This window comes from Macaca mulatta, chromosome 14 (assembly GCF_049350105.2).
Source record: "Macaca mulatta isolate MMU2019108-1 chromosome 14, T2T-MMU8v2.0, whole genome shotgun sequence".
Lineage (NCBI taxonomy): Eukaryota > Metazoa > Chordata > Mammalia > Primates > Cercopithecidae > Macaca > Macaca mulatta.
Window position 1 is genome coordinate 97,219,293 of NC_133419.1, and position 22,430 is coordinate 97,241,722.

Consider the following 22,430-nt stretch of genomic DNA (forward strand, 5'->3'; position numbering starts at 1 on the left):
ACTCCCTATTCAATAAATGGTGCTGAGATAACTTGCTAGCCATATGCAGAAGATTGAAACTGGTTGCTTCCTTATATCATATATAAAATCAACTCAAGATGGATTAAAGACTTAAATGTAAAACGCAAAATTATAAAAACTCTGGAAGACAACCTAAGCAATACCATTCTGGACATAGGAACAGGCGAAGATTTCATGAAGAAGATGCCAAACCAATTGCAACCAAAACAAAAATTGACAAATGTTATCTAATTAAACTATAGAACTTTTGCACAGCAAAAACAAAAAACAAACAAACTAAAAACAACTGTCAACAGAGTAAACAGTCAACCTACAGAATGGGATAAATTTTTTGCCTACTATGCATCTGATGAATGTCTAATGTCCAGCATGTACAAGGAGCTTAAATTTGCAAGAGAAAAAACAAACAATCTCATTAAAAAGTGGGCTAAGGACATGAACAGACACTTCTCAAAAGAAAACATTCATGCTGCCAACAAATATATGAAAAAAATCTCAACATCACTGGTCATTAGAGAAATGCAAATCAAAACCACAATGAGATACCATCTTACACCAGTCAGATGGCAATTTTTATAAAGTCAAAAAATAACAGATGCTGGTGAGGTTGTAGAGAAAACAGAACGCTTATACACTGTTGGTGGGAGTGTAAATTAGTTCAACCATTGTGGAAGACATTGTGATGATTCCTCAAAGATCCAAAAACAGAAATACCATTTGACCCGGCAATTCCATGACTAGGTACATACCCAAAGAAATATAAATCATTGTATCATAAAGATACTTACATGCATATGTTCATTGCAGCAATACTCACAATAGCAAAGACATGGAATCAGCCTAAATGCCCATCAATGATAGATGGGATGAAGAAAATGTGGTACATATACACCATGGAATACTATGCAGCTATAAAAAAGAATAATATCATGCCCTTTTCAGGAACATGAATAGAGCTGGAGGCCATTATCCTTAGCAAACTGATGCAGGAACAGAAAACCAAATACTGCACATTCTCACTTATAAGTGTCAGCAAAATGATGAGAACACATGGACACACAGAGGGGAACAACAGACACTGGGGCTTACTGCAAGGTGGAGGTTGGGAGGAGGCAGAGAATTGGGAAAATAATCAATGGGTACTAGGCTTAACACCTGGGTGATGAAATGATCAGTAGAACAAACCCCCATGACACAATTTATCTGTATAATAAACCTGCACAGTTACCCCTGAACTTAAACATGAAAAAAGAATACAATTAAAAGTAAAACAAAATTTACATAACTTTCAATCTAGTATTTTTGCATTTAGGAATTTATCCGAAGGAAAGAATCAGGGTTATGTGCCAAGATTGTGTAACAAACACATTGATTGTAATAACAAAACCAGCAAACAACCTAACTGCATTAAAAAAAAAAATCAACTTCTGCTTTAGATTCAAGGGGTACACGTGCAGGTTTGTTATGTGGATATGTTGCATAATGCTGAAGTTTGGGGTACAATTGATCTTGTCACCCAGTAGTGAGCATAGTACTGCTAATAATATGTCACTGGTTATATCAATTAATTTTGACATACCATGTAATCATTAAGTGATATTGCAGAAGAATGTTTACTAGCATAGAAAAATATCAATTTTCAACATAAGAAAATAGGTCACAAAGTGTTTGTAATTCTTATTCTACTTCTCTGTTTAATAAATACATGCATCCCCTAAAATGGTAGGAAGAAGGATTTACAAATGATCTGTAGTAATATTTAGGTGGTGGGCCTAATAATAATGCTTTTTTTATAAATGTATTTTATAATTTTTTATAATTTGCATTTATAAATTGTATAATAAAAACCCACAAAATTATATATTTGTTAATTTTTCTTGTAAGAAATTATTATAAAATTGAGAATTCAACTTCTTCCTGGTTTAGTCTTGGAAGAGTGTAAGTGTCCAGGAAATTATCCATTTCTTCTAGATTTTCCAGTTTATTTGCGTAGAGGTGTTTATAGTATTCTCTGATGGTAGTTTGTATTTCTGTGGGGTCGGTGGTGATATCCCCTTGATCATTTTTAATTGCGTCGATTTGATTCTTCTCTCTTTTCTTCTTTATTAGTCTGGCTAGTGGTCTGTCAATTTTGTTGATCTTTTCAAAAAACCAACTCCTGGATTCATTGATTTTTTGGAGGGTTTTTTGTGTTTCTATCTCCTTCAGTTCTGCTCTGATCTTAGTTATTTCTTGCCTTCTGCTAGCTTTCGAATGTGTTTGCTCTTGCTTCTCTAGTTCTTTTAATTGCGATGTTAGAGTGTCAATTTTACATCTTTCCTGCCTTCTCTTGTGGGCATTTAGTGCTATAAATTTCCCTCTACACACTGCTTTAAATGTGTCCCAGAGATTCTGGTATGTTGTATCTTTGTTCTCATTGGTTTCAAAGAACATCTTTATTTCTGCCTTCATTTCGTTATGTACCCAGTAGTCATTCAGGAGTAGGTTGTTCAGTTTCCATGTAGTTGAGCGGTTTTGATTGAGTTTCTTAGTCCTGAGTTCTAGTTTGATTGCACTGTGGTCTGAGAGACAGTTTGTTATAATTTCTGTTCTTGTACATTTGCTGAGGAGTGCTTTACTTCCAATTACGTGGTCAATTTTGGAGTAAGTATGATGTGGTGCTGAGAAGAATGTATATTCTGTTGATTTGGGGTGGAGAGTTCTATAGATGTCTATTAGGTCTGCTTGCTGCAGAGATGAGTTCAATTCCTGGATATCCTTGTTAACTTTCTGTCTCGTTGATCTGCACTGCAGCTTCCACCTCCTGGGCTCAAGCAGTCTTCCCACTTCAGCCTCCTGAGTAGCTGGGACTACAAGTGCATGCCACCATGCTCAGTTAATTTTTGTATCTTTAGTGGAGATGGGGTCTTGCCACATTGCCCAGGTGGGTCTCGAACTCCATCTTGGAAAAAAAAGGTAGATTAAAAAAATTATAATTAAAAAACTTATGATGAGTTGGCTGGGCATAAAAAGAAGAAAAGAGTTGCCGGGCGCGGTGGCTCACACCTGTAATCCCAGCACTTTGGGAGGCCAAGGTGGGTGGATCACAAGGTCAAGAGATCAAGACTATCCTGGCTAACATGGTGAAACCCCGTCTCTACTAAAAATATAAAAAATTAGCCAGGTGTGGTGGCAGGCACCTGTAGTCCCAGCTACTCAGGAGGCTGAGGCAGGAGAATCCCTTGAACCTGGGAGGTGGAGGTTGCAGTGAGCCAAGATTGTGCCACAGCACTCCAGCCTGGCAACAGAGCAAGGCTCTGTCTCAAAAAAAAGAAAGAAAAAATCCCTGAATAGACCAATAGCAGGCTCTGAAATTGAGGCAACAATTAATAGCCTACCAACCAAAAAAAGTCCAGGACCAGATGGATTCACAGCTGAATTCTACCAGAGGTACAAAGAGGAGTTGGTACCATTCCTTCTGAAACTATTCCAATCAATAGAAAAAGAGGGAATCCTCCCTAACTCATTTTATGAGGCCAACATCATCCTGATACCAAAGCCTGGCAGAGACACAACAAAAAAAGAGAATTTTAGACCAATATCCCTGATGAACATCGATGCAAAAATCCTCAATAAAATACTGGCAAACCGGATTCAGCAACACATCAAAAAGCTTATCCACCATGATCAAGTGGGCTTCATCCCTGGGATGCAAGGCTGGTTCAACATTCGCAAATCAATAAACATAATCCAGCATATAAACAGAACCAAAGACAAGAACCACATGATTATCTCAATTGATGCAGAAAAGGCTTTTGACAAAATTCAACAGCCCTTCATGCTAAAAACGCTCAATAAATTCGGTATTGATGGAACGTACCTCAAAATAATAAGAGCTATTTATGACAAACCCACAGCCAATATCATACTGAACGGGCAAAAACTGGAAAAATTCCCTTTGAAAACTGGCACAAGACAGGGATGCCCTCTCTCACCACTCCTATTCAACATAGTGTTGGAAGTTCTGGCTAGGGCAATCAGGCAAGAGAAAGAAATCAAGGGTATTCAGTTAGGAAAAGAAGAAGTCAAATTGTCCCTGTTTGCAGATGACATGATTGTATATTTAGAAAACCCCATTGTCTCAGCCCAAAATCTCCTTAAGCTGATAAGCAACTTCAGCAAAGTCTCAGGATACAAAATTAATGTGCAAAAATCACAAGCATTCTTATACACCAGTAACAGACAAACAGAGAGCCAAATCAGGAATGAACTTCCATTCACAATTGCTTCAAAGAGAATCAAATACCTAGGAATCCAACTTACAAGGGATGTAAAGGACCTCTTCAAGGAGAACTACAAACCACTGCTCAGTGAAATAAAAGAGGACACAAACAAATGGAAGAACATACCATGCTCATGGATAGGAAGAATCAATATTGTGAAAATGGCCATACTGCCCAAGGTAATTTATAGATTCAATGCCATCCCCATCAAGCTACCAATGAATTTCTTCACAGAATTGGAAAAAACTGCTTTAAAGTTCATATGGAACCAAAAAAGAGCCCGCATCTCCAAGACAATCCTAAGCCAAAAGAACAAAGCTGGAGGCATCACGCTACCTGACTTCAAACTATACTACAAGGCTACAGTAACCAAAACAGCATGGTACTGGTACCAAAACAGAGATATAGACCAATGGAACAGAACAGAGTCCTCAGAAATAATACCACACATCTACAGCCATTTGATCTTTGACAAACCTGAGAGAAACAAGAAATGGGGAAAGGATTCCCTATTTAATAAATGGTGCTGGGAAAATTGGCTAGCCATAAGTAGAAAGCTGAAACTGGATCCTTTCCTTACTCCTTATACGAAAATTAATTCAAGATGGATTAGAGACTTAAATGTTAGACCTAATACCATAAAAATCCTAGAGGAAAACCTAGGTAGTACCATTCAGGACATAGGCATGGGCAAAGATTTCATGTCTAAAACACCAAAAGCAACAGCAGCAAAAGCCAAAATTGACAAATGGGATCTCATTAAACTAAAGAGCTTCTGCACAGCAAAAGACACTACCATCAGAGTGAACAGGCAACCTACAGAATGGGAGAAAATTTTTGCAATCTACTCATCTGACAAAGGGCTAATATCCAGAACCTACAAAGAACTCAAACAAATTTACAAGAAAAAAACAAACAACCCCATCAAAAAATGGGCAAAGGACATGAACAGACATTTCTCAAAAGAAGACATTCATACAGCCAACAGACACATGAAAAAATGCTCATCATCACTGGCCATCAGAGAAATGCAAATCAAAACCACAATGAGATACCATCTCACACCAGTTAGAATGGCGATCATTAAAAAGTCAGGAAACAACAGGTGCTGGAGAGGATGTGGAGAAATAGGAACACTTTTACACTGTTGGTGGGATTGTAAACTAGTTCAACCATTATGGAAAACAGTATGGCGATTCCTCAAGGATCTAGAACTAGATGTACCATATGACCCAGCCATCCCATTACTGGGTATATACCCAAAGGATTACAAATTATGCTGCTATAAAGACACATGCACACGTATGTTTATTGCAGCACTATTCACAATAGCAAAGACTTGGAATCAACCCAAATGTCCATCAGTGACAGATTGGATTAAGAAAATGTGGCACATATACACCATGGAATACTATGCAGCCATAAAAAAGGATGAGTTTGAGTCCTTTGTAGGGACTTGGATGCAGCTGGAATCCATCATTCTTAGCAAACTATCACAAGAACAGAAAACCAAACACCGCATGTTCTCACTCATAGGTGGGAACTGAACAATGAGATCACTCGGACTCAGGAAGGGGAACATCACACACCGGGGCCTATCATGGGGAGGGGGGAGGGGGGAGGGATTGCATTGGGAGTTATACCTGATGTAAATGACGAGTTGATGGGTGCAGCACAGCAACATGGCACAAGTATACATATGTAACAAACCTGCACGTTATGCACATGTACCCTACAACTTAAAGTATAATAATAATAAATAAATTAAAAAAAAAAAAAAAGAATAAATATAATTTAAGAAATAAAAAAAAAAAAAAAAAAATTGAGAATTCAGTGTTAAGTATCCTAATGTATTTGTAACAAGTGTTCTGACATAAACCCAAATGAAGACTGAGAATGCTTGTCAGAAAGAATCAATTACCAGTTATTTGTTGGTTTCTGGGGCAAGTTGTGGACAGGCAGGCAGAAATCAACTTCAGCTCTCATCACCTGAGTGCTGAGCTCTCCCTCCTAGGCTCTGTGCTTGGGAAAAGCTTCCTTTAGCAGAGACTGCTTTGGGATGGAAGAATATATATTACCTGGAGCTTCAGCAGAAGTGGAAAATGGGTTCTGTGATCTTTAAAATATTGTAGGGAATAATAAAGAACTGTCATGTCAAAGCTGCAAATCATCTGTCTCCTATAAGAGGCTCTGATCTGGATGCATATTTGCTGTGAAATGTTCTTTCTTATCAGAAAGTCACTTGTGTATGCAAATGTAGAACAAAACATAATGAGAAAAAAGTTTGAAAAATGGCAAATAAAATCGGTTAAGGATTAAATAACTCTTTGGAATAATGCAAAAATTGTCTTTATATTGCAGGCAGAGTTGCTTCTCTGCCTAGTTGTTTCCTTTGGAGAGAGATTTCTCCCCTATATTTGTAGTTTTTTATTTTAAAAATGTTATTTATTTTTTAATTAACAAGGATTGTACACATTTACTGTGCACAACATGATGTTTTAAAACCTGTATATGGCCGAGTGTGGTGGCTCACGCCTGTAATACCAGCACTTTGGGAGCCCGAGGCAGGCAGATCACGAGGTCAGGAGATTGAGACCACGGTGAAACCCCATCTCTACTAAAAATACAAAAAATTAGCCAGGCGCGATGTCAGGCGCCTGTAGTTCCAGCTACTCTGGAGGCTAAGGCAGGAGAATGGCATGAACCCGGGAGACCGAGCTTTCAGTGAGATGAGATTGCGCCACTGCACTCCAGCCTGGGTGATAGAGTGAGACTCCATCTCAAAAAAAATTTAAAAAGTAAAAATAATTTTAAAAACCCCTGTATACATTGTGGAAGGCTAAATTGAGCTAATTAATGTGTGTTACCTCATATACTTATTATTTTCTGTGGTGAGAACACAAAATATACTCTTTTAGCAATTTTCAATAGCACAATATATTATTATTAACTATAGTTGCCATGTTGTACAATAGATCTCTTAAACTTACTCCCTTTGTCTAACTAAAATTTTGATCTTCTCAATCCCAGACCACCACCCTAGACTCTGTTGACCATCATCCTACCCTCTGCTTCTATAAGTTTAACTTTTACCTTATACATATAAGTTTTTGTCTTCAATGCCTGGCTTATTTCACTTAACATAATGTCCTCCAGGTTCGTACATGTCATTACAAATATTAGGATTTCTTCATTTTTTTAAAATTATACTTTAAGTTCTAGGGTACATGTGCACAATGTGCAGGTTTGTTACATATGTATATATGTGCCATGTGGGTGTGCTGCACCCATTAACTTGTCATTTACATTAGGTATATCTCCTAATGCTATCCCTCCCCGCTACCCCCACCCCACGACAGGCCCCGGTGTGTGATGTTGCTCTTCCTGTGTCCAAGTGTTCTCATTGTTCGATTCCTACCTATGAGTGAGAACATGTGGTGTTTGTTTTTTTGTTCTTGCGATAGTTTGCTGAGAATAATGGTTTCCAACTTCATCCATGTCCCTACAAAGGACAGGAACTCATCCTTTTTATGGCTGCATGGTATTCCATAGTATATATGTGCCACATTTTCTTAATCCAGTCTATCATTGATGGACATTTGGGTTGGTTCCAAGACTTTGCTATTGTGAATAGTGCCGCAATAAACATACGTGTGCATGTGTCTTTATAGCAACATGATTTATAATCCTTTGGGTATATACCCAGTAATGGGATGGCTAGGTCAAATGGTATTTCTAGTTCTAGATCCCTGAGGAATCGCCACACTGTCTTCCACAATGGTTGAACTAGTTTACAGTCCCAGCAACAGTATACAAGTGTTGCTATTTATCCACATCCTCTCCAGCACCTGTTGTTTCCTGACTTTTTAATGATTGCCATTCTAACTGGTGTGAGATGGTGTCTCATTGTGGTTTTGATTTGCATTTCTCTGATGGCCAGTGATGATGAGCAATTTTTCATGTGTCTCTTGGCTGTATAAATGTCTTCTTTTGAGAAGTGTCTGTTCATATCCTTCATCCACTTTTTGATGGGGTTGTTTGTTTTTTTCTTATAAATTTGTTTGGGTTCTGATGAGTGGATTGCAAAAATTTTCTCCCATTCTGTAGGTTGCCTGTTCACTCTGATGGTAGTTTCTTTTGCTGTGTTCTTTAGTTTAGTTTGTTAATTATTAATTTAGTTTAATTAGATCCCATTTGTCAATTTTGGCTTTTGTTGCCATTGCTTTTGATGTTTTAGACATGAAGTACTTGCCCATGCCTATGTCCTGAATGGTATTGCCTAGGTTTTCTTCTAGGGTTTTTATGGTTTTAGGTCTAACATTTAAGTCTCTAATCCATCTTGAATTAATTTTTCTATAAGGTGTAAGGAAAGGATCCAGTTTCAGCTTTCTACATATGGCTAGCCAGTTTGCCCGCACCATTTATTAAATAGGGAATCCTTTCCCCATTTCTTGTTTTTGTCAAGTATGTCAAAGATCAGATGGCTGTAGATGTGTGGTATTATTTCTGAGGGCTCTGTTCTGTTCTATTGGTGTATATCTCTGTTTTGGTACCAGTACCATGCTGTTTTGATTACTGTAGCCTTGTAGTAAAGTTTGAAGTCAGGTTGCATGATGCCTCCAGCTTTGTTCTTTTTGCTTAGGATTGTCTTGGCAATGAAGGCTCTTTTTTTGTTCCATATGAACTTTAAAGCAGTTTTTTTCCAATTCTGTGAAGAAAGTAATTGGTAGCTTGATGGAAATGGCATTGAATCTATAAATTACCTTGGAAAGTATGGCCATTTTATTGATATTGATTCTTCCTGTCCATGAGCATGGAATATTCTTCCATTTGTTTGTGTCCTCTTTTATTTCGTTGAGCAGTGGTTTGTAGTTTTCCTTGAAGAGGTCCTTCACCTCCGTTGTAAGTTGGATTCCTAGTTATTTTATTCTCTTTGAAGCAATTGTGAATGCGAGTTCACTCATGATTTGGCTTCCTGTTTGTCTGTTATTGGTGTATAAGAATGCTTGTGATTTTTGCACATTGATTTTGTATCCTGAGACTTTGCTGAAGTTGATTATCAGCCTAAGGAGATTTTGGGCTGAGACTATGGGGTTTTCTAAATATACAATCATGTCATCTGCAAACAGGGACAATTTGACTTCCTCTTTTCCTAATTGAATACGCTTTATTTCTTTCTCCTGTGTGATTGCCCTGGTCAGAACTTCCAACACTATGTTGAATAGGAGTGGTGAGAGAGGGCATCTCTGTCTTGTGCCGGTTTTAAAAGGGAATGCTTCCAGTTTTTGCCCATTCAGTGTCATATTGGCTGTGGGTTTGTCTAAAATAGCACTTATTATTTTGAGATACATCTCATCAATACCGAATTTATTGAGAGTTTTTAGCATGAAGGGCTGTTGAATTTTGTCAAAGGCCTTTTCAGCATCTATTGAGATAATCATGTGGTTTTTGTCTTTGTTTCTGTTTATATGCTGGATTACATTATTGATTTGTGTATGTTGAACCAGCCTTTCATCCCAGGGATGAAGCCTAGTTGATCATGGTGGATAAATTTTTTGATATACTGCTGGATTCGGTTTGCCATTATTTTATTGAGGATTTTTGCATTGATGTTTATCAGGAATATTGGTCTAAAATTATCTTTTTCTGTTGAATCTCTGCCAGGCTTTGGTATCAGGATGATGCTGGCCTCATAAAATGAGTTAGGGAGGATTCCCTCTTTTTCTATTGATTGGAATAGTTTCAGAAGGAATGGTACCAGCTCCTCCTTGTACCTCTGGTAGAATTCGGCTGTGAATCCGTCTGATCCTGGACTTTTTTTCTTGGTAGTCTATTAATTATTGCCTCAATTTCAGAGCCTGTTATTGGTCTATTCAGAGATACAACTTATTCCTCGTTTAGTCTTGGGAGGGTGTATGTGTCCAGAAATTTATCCATTTCTTCTAGATTTTTCTATTTTATTTGCATAGAGGTGTTGATAGTATTCTCTGATGGTACTTTGTATTTCTGTAGGATTGGTGGTGATATCCCCTTTATCAATTTTTCTTGCATCTATTTGATTCTTCTTTCATTTCTTCTTTATTGGTCTTGCTAGCAGTCTATCAATTTTGTTGTACTTTCAAAAACCTAGCTCCTGAATACATTGATTTTTTGAAGGGTTTTTTGTGTCTTAATCTCTTTCAGTTCTGCTCTGATCTTAGTTATTTCTTGCCTTCTACTAGCTTTTGAATGTGTTTGCTCTTGCTTCTCTAGTTCTTTTAATTGTGATGTTAGGGTGTCAATTTTAGATCTTTCTTGCTTTCTCTTGCGGGCATTTAGTGCTATAAATTTCCCTCTACACACTGCTTTAAATGTGTCCCAGAGATTCTGGTATGTTGTGTCTTTGTTCTCATTGGTTTCAAAGAACATCTTTATTTCTGCCTTCATTTCATTATGTACCCAGTAGTCATTCAGGAGTAGGTTGTTCAGTTTCCATGTAGTTGAGCGGTTTTTGAGTGAGTTTCTTAATCCTGAGTTCTAGTTTGATCCTGAGTTCTAGTTCTTAATCCTTAGAGACAGTTTGTTATAATTTCTGTTCTTTTACATTTGCTGAGGAGTGCTCTACTTCCAACTATGTGGTCAATTTCGGAATAAGTGTGATGTGGTGCTGAAAAAAATGCATATGTTGTTGATTTCGGTTGGAGAGTTCTGTAGATGTCTATTAGGTCCACTTGGTGCAGAGCTGAGTTCAATTCCTGGATATCCTTCTTAACCTTCTGTCTCGTTGATCTGTCTAATGTTGACAGTGGCGTGTTAAAGTCTCCCATTATTATTGTGTGGTAGTCTAAGTCTCTTTGTAGGTCTCTAAGGACTTGCTTTATGAATCTGGGTGCTCCTATATTGGGTGCATATATATTTAAGATAGTCAGCTCTTCTTGTTGAATTGATCCCTTTACCATTATGTAATGGCCTTCTTTGTCTCTTTTGATCTTTGTTGGTTTAAAGTCTGTTTATCAGAGACTAGGATTGCAAGCCCTGCCTTTTTTTGTTTTCCATTTGCTTAGTAGATCTTCCTCCATCCCTTTATTTTGGGCCTATTTGTGTCTCTGCAGGTGAGATGGGTCTCCTGAATACAGCACACTGGTGAGTCTTGACTCTTTATCTAATTTGCCAGTCTGTGTCTTTTAATTGGAGCATTTAGCCCATTTACATTTGAGGTTAATATTGTTATGTGTGAATTTGATCCTGCCATTATGATGTTAGCTGGTTATTTTGCCCATTAGTTGATGCAGTTTCTTCCTAGCATTGATAGTCTTTACAATTTGGCATGTTTTTGCAGTGGCTGGTACTGGTTGTTCCTTTCCATGTTTAGTGCTTCTTTCAAGAGCTCTTTTAAGGCAATCCTTGTAGTGACAAAACCTCCCAGCATTTGCTTGTCTGTAAAAGATTGTATTTCTCCTTCACTTATGAAGCTTAGTTTGGCTGGATATGAAATTCTGGGTTGAAAATTCTTTTCTTTAAGAATGTTGAATATTGGCTCCCACTCTCTTCTGGCTTGTAGAGTTTCTGCTGAGAGATCCACTGTTAGTCTGATGGGCTTCCTGTTGTCGGCAACCTGATCTTTTCTCTTGCAGCCCTTAACATTTTTTCCTTCATTGAACTTTTGAATCTGACAATTATGTGTCTTGGAGTTGCTCTTCTCGAGAAGTATCTTTGTGGCTTTCTTTGTATTTCCTGAATTTGAATGTCGTCCTGCCTTGCTAGGTGGGGGAAGTTCTCCTGGATAATATCCTGAAGAGTGTTTTCCAACTTGGTTCCATTCTCCCCTTCACTTTCAGGTACACTGATCAGATGTAGATTTGGTCTTTTCACATAGTCCTATATTTCTTGGAGGCTTTGTTCATTTCTTTTTACCCTTTTTTTCTCTAGACTTCTCTTCTTTCTTAATTTCATTCATTTGATCATCAGTCACTGATACCCTTTCTTCCAGTTGATCAAATCGGCTACTGAAACTTGTGCATTTGTCATGTAGTTCTTTTGCCATGGTTTTCAGCTCCATCAGATCATTTAAGGACTTCTCTTCACTGGTTATTCCAGTTAGCCATACGTCTAATCTTTTTTCAAAGTTTTAAGCTTCTTTGCGATAGGTTCGAACTTCCTCCTTCAGCTTGGAGAAGTTTGATCGTCTGAAGCCTTCATCTCTCAACTCGTCAAAGTCATTCCCCGTCCAGCTTCCTTCCATTGCTGGTGAGGAGCTGCATTCCTTTGTTGGGGGAGAGGTGCTCTGATTTTTAGAATTTTCAGCTTTTCTGCTCTGTTTTTTCCCCATCTTTGTGGTTTTATCTACCTTTGTTCTTTGATGACAGTGACGTACAGATGGGGTTTTGGTGTGGATGTCCTTTCTGTTAGTTTTCCTTCTAACAGTCAGGACCTTCAGCTTCAGGTCTGTTGGAGTTTGCTGGAGGTCCACTTCAGACCCTGTTTGCCTGGGTACCAGAAGTGGAGGCTGCAGAACAGCGAATATTGCTGAACAGCAAATGTTGCTGCCTGATCATTCCTCTGGAAGCTTCATCTCAGAGGGGTACCTGGCTGTGTGAGGTGTCAGTCTGCCCCTAGTGGGGGGTGTCTCCCAGTTAGGCTACTTGGGAGTCAGGGACCCACTTGAGGAAACAATCTATCCATTCTCAGATCTCAAACTCCATGCTGGGAGAACCACTACTCTCTTCAAAGCTGTCAGAAAGGGACATTTAAGTCTGCAGAGGTTTCTGCTGTCTTTTGTTTGGCTATGCCCTGCCACCATAGGTGGAGTCTACAAAGGCAGGCAGGCCTCATTGAGCTACAGTGGGCTCCACCCAGTTTGAGCTTCCAGGCTGCTTTGTTTACCTACTCAAGCCTCAGCAGTGGTGGGCACCCCTCCCCCAGCCTCACTGCCACCTTCCAGTTCCATCTGAGATGCTGTGCTAACAATGAGCAAGGCTCCATGGGCGTGGGACCCTCTGAGCCACGTGTGGGATATAATCTCCTGGTGTGCCATTTGCTAAGACCATTGGAAAAGTGCAATATTAGGATGGGAGTGACCCAATTTTCCAGGTGCCCTCTGTCACAGCTTCCCTTGGCTAGGAAAGGGAATTCCCTGTCCCTTTGTACTTCCCGGGTGAGCTGATGCCTCACCCTGCTTCGACTCACATTCAGTGGGCTGCACCTACTGTCCTGTACCTACTGTCTGACAAGGCCCAGTGAGATGAACCTGGTACCTCAGTTAGAAATGCAGAAATCACCCACCTTCTGCATCACTCACTCTTGGAGCTGTAGACTGGAGCTGTTCCTATTTGGCCATCTTGTAACCACTGGATTTCCTCATTTTTTAGTGGCTGAATAGTATTCTGCCTTGTTAGTCTGTTTTGCATTAGTATAAAAGAATACCTGAGACTGAGTATTTTATAAAGAAAAGAGGTTTATTTGACTCATAGTTCTGCAGGCTGTACACGAAGCATGACACCAGCATGTACTTCTGGTGAGGTCCTCAGGAAGCTTACAATCATGGTGGAAGGCAAAAGGGGAGCAGTCATCTCATGGCAAAAGAGGGAGGAAGACACACGGGAGCAAGAGAGATATCATATTCTTTTAAACAACTAGTTCTTGAATGAACCCATTACTGGGTGGAGGGTAGCAGGGATCTGCCCCCATGACCCAAATACCTCCCACTGGGTCCCACCTCCAACATTGGGGATCACATTTCAACATGAAATTTGGAGGAGACAAATATCTAAACCATATCATGTACTGTGTATATATAACACATTTTAAAATCCATGCATTTGTTGATGGACACACAGGTTGATTCCATATCTTAGCTCTTGTGAATAATGCTGCAACTAACATGGAAGCACAGATCTCTCTTGAATATACTGATTTCACTTCATTTAGATATAGATCAAGAAATGGGATTGCTGGATCATGTAATGGTTCCATTTTTAATTTTCTGAGGAATTTCTCAACTGTTTTCCATGACAGCTATACTAAGTTACATTTCATTTATACCATCAGTGTGCAAGGGTTCTATTTTCTCCACATCTTTGCCAGCACTTATCTTTTTATCTTTTTGATAATGGTCATTCTAATAGTTGTGAGGTGATATCTCATTGTGGGTTTAATTAGCACTTTCCTGATTAGTAATGAGCATTTGTTCACATACCTGTTTTCCATTTGTATGTTGTCTTTTGAGAGAGGTCCTTTGTCCATTTCAAAATCAGATTATTAGCCTTCTTGCTATTGAGTTGAGTCTCTTACATATTTTGAATATTAATCTCTTGCAGATGTGTGGTTTGCAAATTATTTTCTCCCATTCTGTAGATTTTCTCTTTACTCGGTTGATTGTTTCCTTTGCTATATACAGAAGCTTCTTAGTTTGGTATAATTCTATTCCATTTTTGCTTCTGTTGCCTTGCTTTTGGGATTATGTCAAAAAAATCATTGCCCAGATCTATGTCATGAAACTTTTCTCCTATATTTTCTTCTAGAAGTTTTAGAGTTTCTGATCATATATTTCAAGTTTTATTTCACTTTAGTTTTTTAATATGATGTGAGACACAGGTCCAATTTTATTCTTCTGCATGTGGATAATTTTTATAATACCATTTATTGAAGAGACTGTCATTATATCATAGTGTGTTCTTGACATTTTTGTCAAAAGTTAATTGACCACAAATGTGTGAATTTATTTCTGGGCCCTCTATTCTATTTCACTGGTCTATGTGTCTGTTTTTATGCCAGTACCATACTGTTTTTATTGTAGCTTTGCCATATGTTTTGAAATCAGATAGTCCTTCAGTTTTGTATTTTAATTGCAACATACTTTCACTGTCTCTCTCTCTGTGTGTGTGTGTGTGTGTGTGTGTGTGTGTGTGGATGTAGATGTGGGTGGAAATGTGCTTATTTTTGTTTATATTGGAGTTGTTGGTTAGCAAGGTCAGGAGTTCAGACATAAACAAAAACAAAAACAAAACTGCAACAGATGAAATGCAAGCAGAGGAAAGATCATAAAAGAGAACTAAACTGGTTTGTAGATACTCAACATCCATTGGAGTATAAATACACTATATATAATGGAGAAATGTTAAAAATGAAAGCCATTGTCTTTTTTTTTTTTATCATGCAGGGAAGTGAGATGTAAAGAAAAGTTTTCCTTTTCTGTGCATATTGCTTGAGATGAAGCTGATGCAGCTGTGATGAGATTGTCTGCTATGATTGTTGGGGTCACAGGACTCACTTCCATGGGTGCCAAGGGTACTTGCCCCTGAAGGATATAAATTTTTCCCACTGCCACTTTTCTGGAACAGAAAATGAGGATGGAAAGGTTGGTTAAAGAAGGAACTCCTTTCTTTGTAATGTTATCTTGAGTCTACTCTAGGTATTCTCATGTGCACTTGTAACAGTGATGGGAAGTAATTTTCAGCCACAAGGAAGCAGGCTTGGAGCTACACAGGGAAGCAACCTGCAAAAGTCCCATGATAATAATCAGGAAGCCTGTAAAAGCCCCATGAGAATAATTCAGAAAGCATGGATTCAGATGGCTGTCATATAAAATACCTTAATTTTTTAAATGTTGTATTTCCCACATCTTATTTCTGTCTTCAATAAAGTTTAGATGCAGAATGTAATATGGACTATGATGAAAAGAGGTAATCAAAAATCTGTATCCATGCTTGTAAAGGAGAGAAGAGAGCAATAACTTTGCTTAAGTTCTCCAGAAAATTTGATTTAATTGGTCTGGTGTTTGCATGAGTACCAGCAGTTTTGAAAATACTACAGGTGATTCTCATGTACTGCTAAACTGAGAACTGCTGCTATAGAGGCCAGTGTGGAAGAAGTAGCAACAGCAGCAGCAGCTCTGAGTTAATCTAGTAATTGCATAATTGGTGGCAGCTGAACAATGAGCAGAGGTCCATGGATAGAAGGAGGATTGCAATCCAGACTTAAGAAAGACCAAAAGTCAGGTACTGACAAGGGAGTATGAATGCTTGTGTTTCTTGCTGAAGGGAATTTCAAGGAGAGGGGACCTGAGATCTTGCTATCTTGCAAGCAGGGGCTACTATAATGTTGGACTTTCAGGTTACATATGAATTACTAAGAAGAGTAGTCTTCGGACAGAAATATTTAAATTTGGGAGTCCAAAGTGACATGATGTCAGAAATATTAATGATTATATTTGATAGCTATTTAAGTGTTTCCTATATTTGTGATGTTAAATACTTAGAAAATGTATGTTTAAATAGAATTTAACTTTTGTTAATGCAACTTTTCAAGCCATTGATTTATAAGGTACAAACAGAGTTAATGTGAGAATTGTTGAATCCATAAATGCTACTAATTTTTGGAATTCTTAACTGTTATGTAGATGTCAGAATATATTAATCTCTCCGCTAGCTGGCTGACATTACTTATCAGTAATAGAATTTAAGACAAGTATTTCCACTTGCGGCCAGAAGTTAAAAGATGATGAAACAAATGCCAATGAAATTTATGGCAAATTATAAGAACTGTATGATGAAATTTACCAAAAGTACAGATTTGCTGATAAAATGAATCATTTAGGAGATTAACCGTCGGAAGTAAGTGGACTACTGAAAACAAGTCTATTGAAAAAGAAATTGCTATAACCTGCTGCAATAATTTGACAAGCTGACAGAGGCATTACATTTGTATATGAAAGAAAAGAGGTATAGCATTCATTTAAGAGTAGAAAAATATCCAGTTTGTCATCTGCTCCTATGGTTTTCAAGTTCCTATTGAGTTTCTTAGTCCCAGTCTGAAGACTCAGCCACATTCCAAGTGCTCAGACTAGATTTTGTATTAATAAGATAAACTGTAAGAAACTTTAAGATAGTAACTGAATTTTGAATCATCATTGTTCCTAGTTTACACCGATTCTAGTAATTTTACAGATGTATAACTTGAGCTCTATCACTTGGTATCAACCTTTTTTCTCAGTTTTGATAACTTAATCTCTATCTTGCTTCTACCTGTCTAAGCAATCCTTTTTTTTCTTTTTAGAAGTGTAGTAATTACACAAATGGACTGTACTAGTCTAGTCTTGCATTGCTATAAAGAAATACCTGAGACTGGGTAATTTATAAAGAAAAGAGTTTTAATTAGCTCACAGTTCTACAGGCTGTATAAACATGGCATTGGCATCTTCTTGGTTTCTGGGGAGGCCTCAGGGAGCTTTCACTCATGGTGGAAGGTAAAGCAGGAGCAGGCACTTCATATGACAAAAGCAGAAAGAAGAAAGATAGTGGGTGGTAGAGGTGTCACACTTTACAACAACCAGATTTTGAGAGTACTCACTATTGCAAGGACAGCACCAAGCTATGAGGGATGCACTGGCATGACTCAAACACCTCCCACCAAGCCTCACCTCCAACACTGGATATTACATTTCAACATAGATTTGGATGGGGACAAATATCCAAACTATATAATTCCATCCTTGTCCACAATTTTATGTCCCTCTCACATTGCACAATACAATCAGGCCTTCTAACAGTCCCCCAAAGTCTTAACTCATTCTAGCATTAACTCAAAAGTTGAAAGTCTCATCTGAGAGAAGCTAAGTCACTTCTACCTATAAGCCTGTAAAATCAAAAACAAATTATTTACTTCCAAGAGACAATGAGGGTATAGGCATTGGGTAAACATTCCCTTTCCACAGGGAGTAACTAGCCAAAAGAAAGGGGCTGTAGACCCCATGAAAGTTTGAAACCCAGCAGGGAAGTCATTAAAATTTAAAGCTCCAAAATAGTCTCCTTTGATTCCATGTTGTACATCCAGGGCACACTAGTGCAAGAGATGGGCTCCCATGGCTTTGGGTACTTCCGCCGCTGTGGCTTTGCAGAGTTCAGCCTCCATGGCTGCTGTAATGAATTGTTGAGTGCCTGTGTTTCTTCCAGGCTTAGGGTGCAAGCTGTCAGTGGATCTACCATCTGGGGTCTGGAGGACAGTGGCTACCTTCTCACAGCTCCACTAGGCAGAGCTCCAATGGAGACTCTTTGTGTGGCCTCCAGCCCTATACTTTCTCTCCACACTGCCCTAGTAGAGGTTCTCTGTGAGGGCTCCACTGCTGCATCAGGCTTCTGCCTGGGCACCCAGGCTTTCTCATACATCCAATGAAATCTAGGTGGAGGCTGTCATACTTCCACCACTCTTGCATTTTGTGCACCTGCAGGCTTAACATCACTTGGAAGCTGTCAGAGCTTATGGCTTGCATCCTCTGGTGCTATGACTTGAGCTGTACTTGGGCCCCTTTGAGCTGAGGCTGGAGCCTCCCACCAGGCCCCACCTCCAACATTGGGGATTACATTTCAACTTGAGATTTAGGCAGGGACAAATACCCAAACAATATCATAGACTTTAGAATCAGAGCACCTGGATTTGGGGAATTAACTTTCTCTCTCTGTGCCATATCTTCCTTTTGTCAAACAGTTTAAGCTTACTCTTTCCTTTACCATTGGATTTCCTTGACCTGCCTACCATCCTGATCACAGCCTTAGAAGGACCAGATCAGTACCAGACTTTGGGGTCAAACAATATATATTATTTCTTGTAGAAACCTTTTTCTGCTGAGACTAAATGAGGGGAAAAGGTCTGTCACTCTTGCTTTCTATTGTTGGTCATCTCCAAGTTCATTGGCTAAGTGAACTCAATTTGACTCTAAGTATCTGATCATATATCTGTTCTAAGCATTCTATTTTGGTGTATACCCTAGGTTTTTGTTTCTATGCCTGATTTTTCCAATTTTAATAAAAACAGTTACTTGCTGAGGACTAGTTAATTCAGACACATTCTACTTCTGAAGAAGATTTAAAACCTGGACAAAATATTTACAATCTCTTCATAAAAACAATATTGTAGAAAAACTTTCGAGATGACATCTGGGAAAGGATGAATCAAAAAAAAGGTGAGCCCACCTGTAATCCCAGCACTTTTGGAGGCTGAAGTGGGCGTATCACTTGAGGCCAGGAGTTTATGACCAGCCTGGCCAACATGGTAATACCCCATCTCTATTAAAAATGAAAAAAATTAGCTGGTCATGGTGGCACATACTGGTAATCCCAGCCACTTGGAAGGCTGAGTCACAAGAATCACTTCAACTTGGGAGGTGGAGGTTGCAGTGAACTGAGATCACACCACTGTACTCCAGCCTAGGCAACAGAGAAAGACTGTCTCAAAAAAAAAAAAAAAAAAAAAAAAAAAAAAAAAAAAAAAAAAGGCGAGAATATTTGAAGCTATATTGTTTTTCTTCAGGCATTTGCCACTTTGAAAGAGACAACAAAGAGGTAACCATAACCAGCACTTAAACATTTTTTTTTGAAATGCAAGTGGAACAAAAGTTGGAGTTTAGAATCTGTCAAAGTTTGGGAAGCTGACGAACATCTTCACAGTTAGGGTGGCAATCTCAAGTGGATGTACCGTAGATATTAAGGAAGCCATAACTAAATCAGCCCATTCACAGATATAGATGAGTATGGTGTAATGTAAGTGGCCCAGAAAATGTCAAATCATAAAATTTGAATTAAGGTAATCTTGGATTGCTAGACCTTCCAGGTACTTGGCAGAAGCAGACAAAATTCCACATTAGAGGAAGGTAACATTACCTGAGGTCTCAGATTGTTTTTACAATAATTTTTCAAATGCCATGTTCAGGATACAATCAAAGATAATCAAATATCTGAGGAGGAAAGACAGCATAAGTAAGATCAAGTGCAAAAAGTTAAGAGAAACATACCTATAGGTACTCCAGATAGTGGAATTATCAGTCATCCTTTGTAAAATAAGTATTTTACAATGGTTTAGAAATCAAAATGTAAATCTAAAAATTATAGCAAGTTACTTAAAATGATAAAACACATCATTTCAGATTGAAAAAGAATTAGAGTTTCTATTTCTAAAAGAAAAACATAACAAAAATTGCTAAGGTTTTTAGTTCAGTTATGCATAACCAAAGAGAAAATTGGTGAACTGGAATATGTCAGAAGAAAATATTCATTGCCAATATTATTTAATTGTTAAAACTATCCACAGAGGGATGAAAAAATCTGGAGAGTAAGAGACATATATTATAGAGTAAGATGGTCTAATACTTGTTTAATTGGAGTCTCAGATAGAAAGCAGAGAGATGATGCAGCAGAATTTGAAGAAATAATGCTGAAAATTTTCTGAAATGATTAAAGATATCAGTTTGCAAATTCAAGATGCTTAATGAATCCCAAGAAGTATAAATAAACAGATATCCACACCTAAATATATTATAGTGCAATGCTAAAGGAAAATCTTGAAAGCAGCCAGGAAAAAAAGAATATTACCAGTAAAGAGGTATCAAATGGAATAACAGATAACTTCTCAATAGAAATAATAGAAACCAGGTAATAATGGGATAATATCTTCTTAGTGCTGACATGAGTGAATGGCTGAAACTCTTAAATAGAAACCACATTTTTTAATGAACAGAGTATGAAGAAAAGAAGCATTTCTGAGTCTGGGAGTATGGCGGTGTATGGAGAATCCCAGAGAGGAGGAATCCAGAGAAAAGGATTCCCTAACTGCATACAAACCTTCACAAAGTATCAGTCTAAACCATAAACTATACATGTACAGAATAGGCCCAATTCAGCATAGCTAAGGCTTTGAAAACCGAACTGAGACTGGAACTGCTTATTTAAGTCTCAGCCTAACCCCTATAACACATTCATAGGACAAACCTAGACCAACATAGTGATGATTTTGAGCTAAATGAAGATTAGAATCAGGGCTCACAAAAGGTGAGAAAGAGTACAGTCTGAATATACCCAGGTTTTTTGCTTGCTAAAACAAAAACATTAACAATCTCAAGAGGATTAAAATAGGAGAAAGAATCTACACACACAATTTAACATTCACAATTACAATGTCCAAGAGGAATACAGGAATTCATTTTACTATTCTTGAAACTTTTCTCTAAATTTGAAATTATATTTTTGGGCTGGGCGTGGTGGCTCATGCCTGTAATCCCAGCACTTTGGGAGGCCGAGGCGGGCGGATCACAAGGTCAGGAGATCGAGACCATCCTGGCTAACAGGATGAAACCCTGTCTCTACTAAAAATACAAAAATTAGCCGGGTGTGGTGGCGGGCGCCTGTAGTCCCAGCTACTCGGGAGGCTGAGGCAGGAAAATGGTGTGAACCTGGGAGGTGGAGCTTGCAGTGAGCCGAGATCGCACCACTGCTCTCCAGCCTGGGTGACAGAGTGAGACTCCATTTCAAAAAACAAACAAACAGAAAAAGAAATTATATATATATATATATATATATTTTTTTTTTTTTTTTTTTTTTTTTTTTTTTTTTTTTTTGAGACGGAGTCTTGCTCTGTCACCCAGGCTGGAGTGCAGTGGCCGGATCTCAGCTCACTGCAAGGTCCGCCTCCCGGGTTTACGCCGTTCTCCTGCCTCAGCCTCCCGAGTAGCTGGGACTACAGGCGCCCGCCACCTCGCCCGGCTAGTTTTTTTGTATTTTTTAGTAGAGACGGGGTTTCACCGTGTTAGCCGGGATCGTCTCTCGATCTCCTGGCCTCGTGATCCGCCCGTCTCGGCCTCCCAAAGTGCTGGGATTACAGGCTTGAGCCACCGCGCCCGGCCAAGAAATTATATTTTTTAAAAAGTTACAAAAAAAAGATTCAAAAGGAAGAGAATTTGAGGCAAAGAAAACATGCTTGAAGTAGGAAAGAGCTCAGCATGTTATAGAAACTAAGAGGAAAACAGTACGGCCAGAGTGTGTTGACAAGGCGCCAGGTGGCAAGTGACGAGGAGCAGAAGAGACAGTAGAAGCTGGGGCTAGATCATGCAGGTTCTCATAGGCTATGGTAAGGAGTTTGGATTTAATTCTGATGGGAAGTCACTATAAAGTTCTGAGCAGGGATGTGACAAGATATACCTCGCAGTTAATTTCAGGGAATTATTCTGACTGGAGTTGCTTAGGCTACACATCAGCCTCTGAGTCACCCGATCACTGTATCTACAGAAAAAAGGAATAACTTGGCCTTCCCTTGGTCCTCTTATCCAGAGGACGAGGATGGGGAAAATCCCTAGTGGAACCCTGTGGGACAGCCAAAACCAATAGCTGCCACTGCCCACACTTT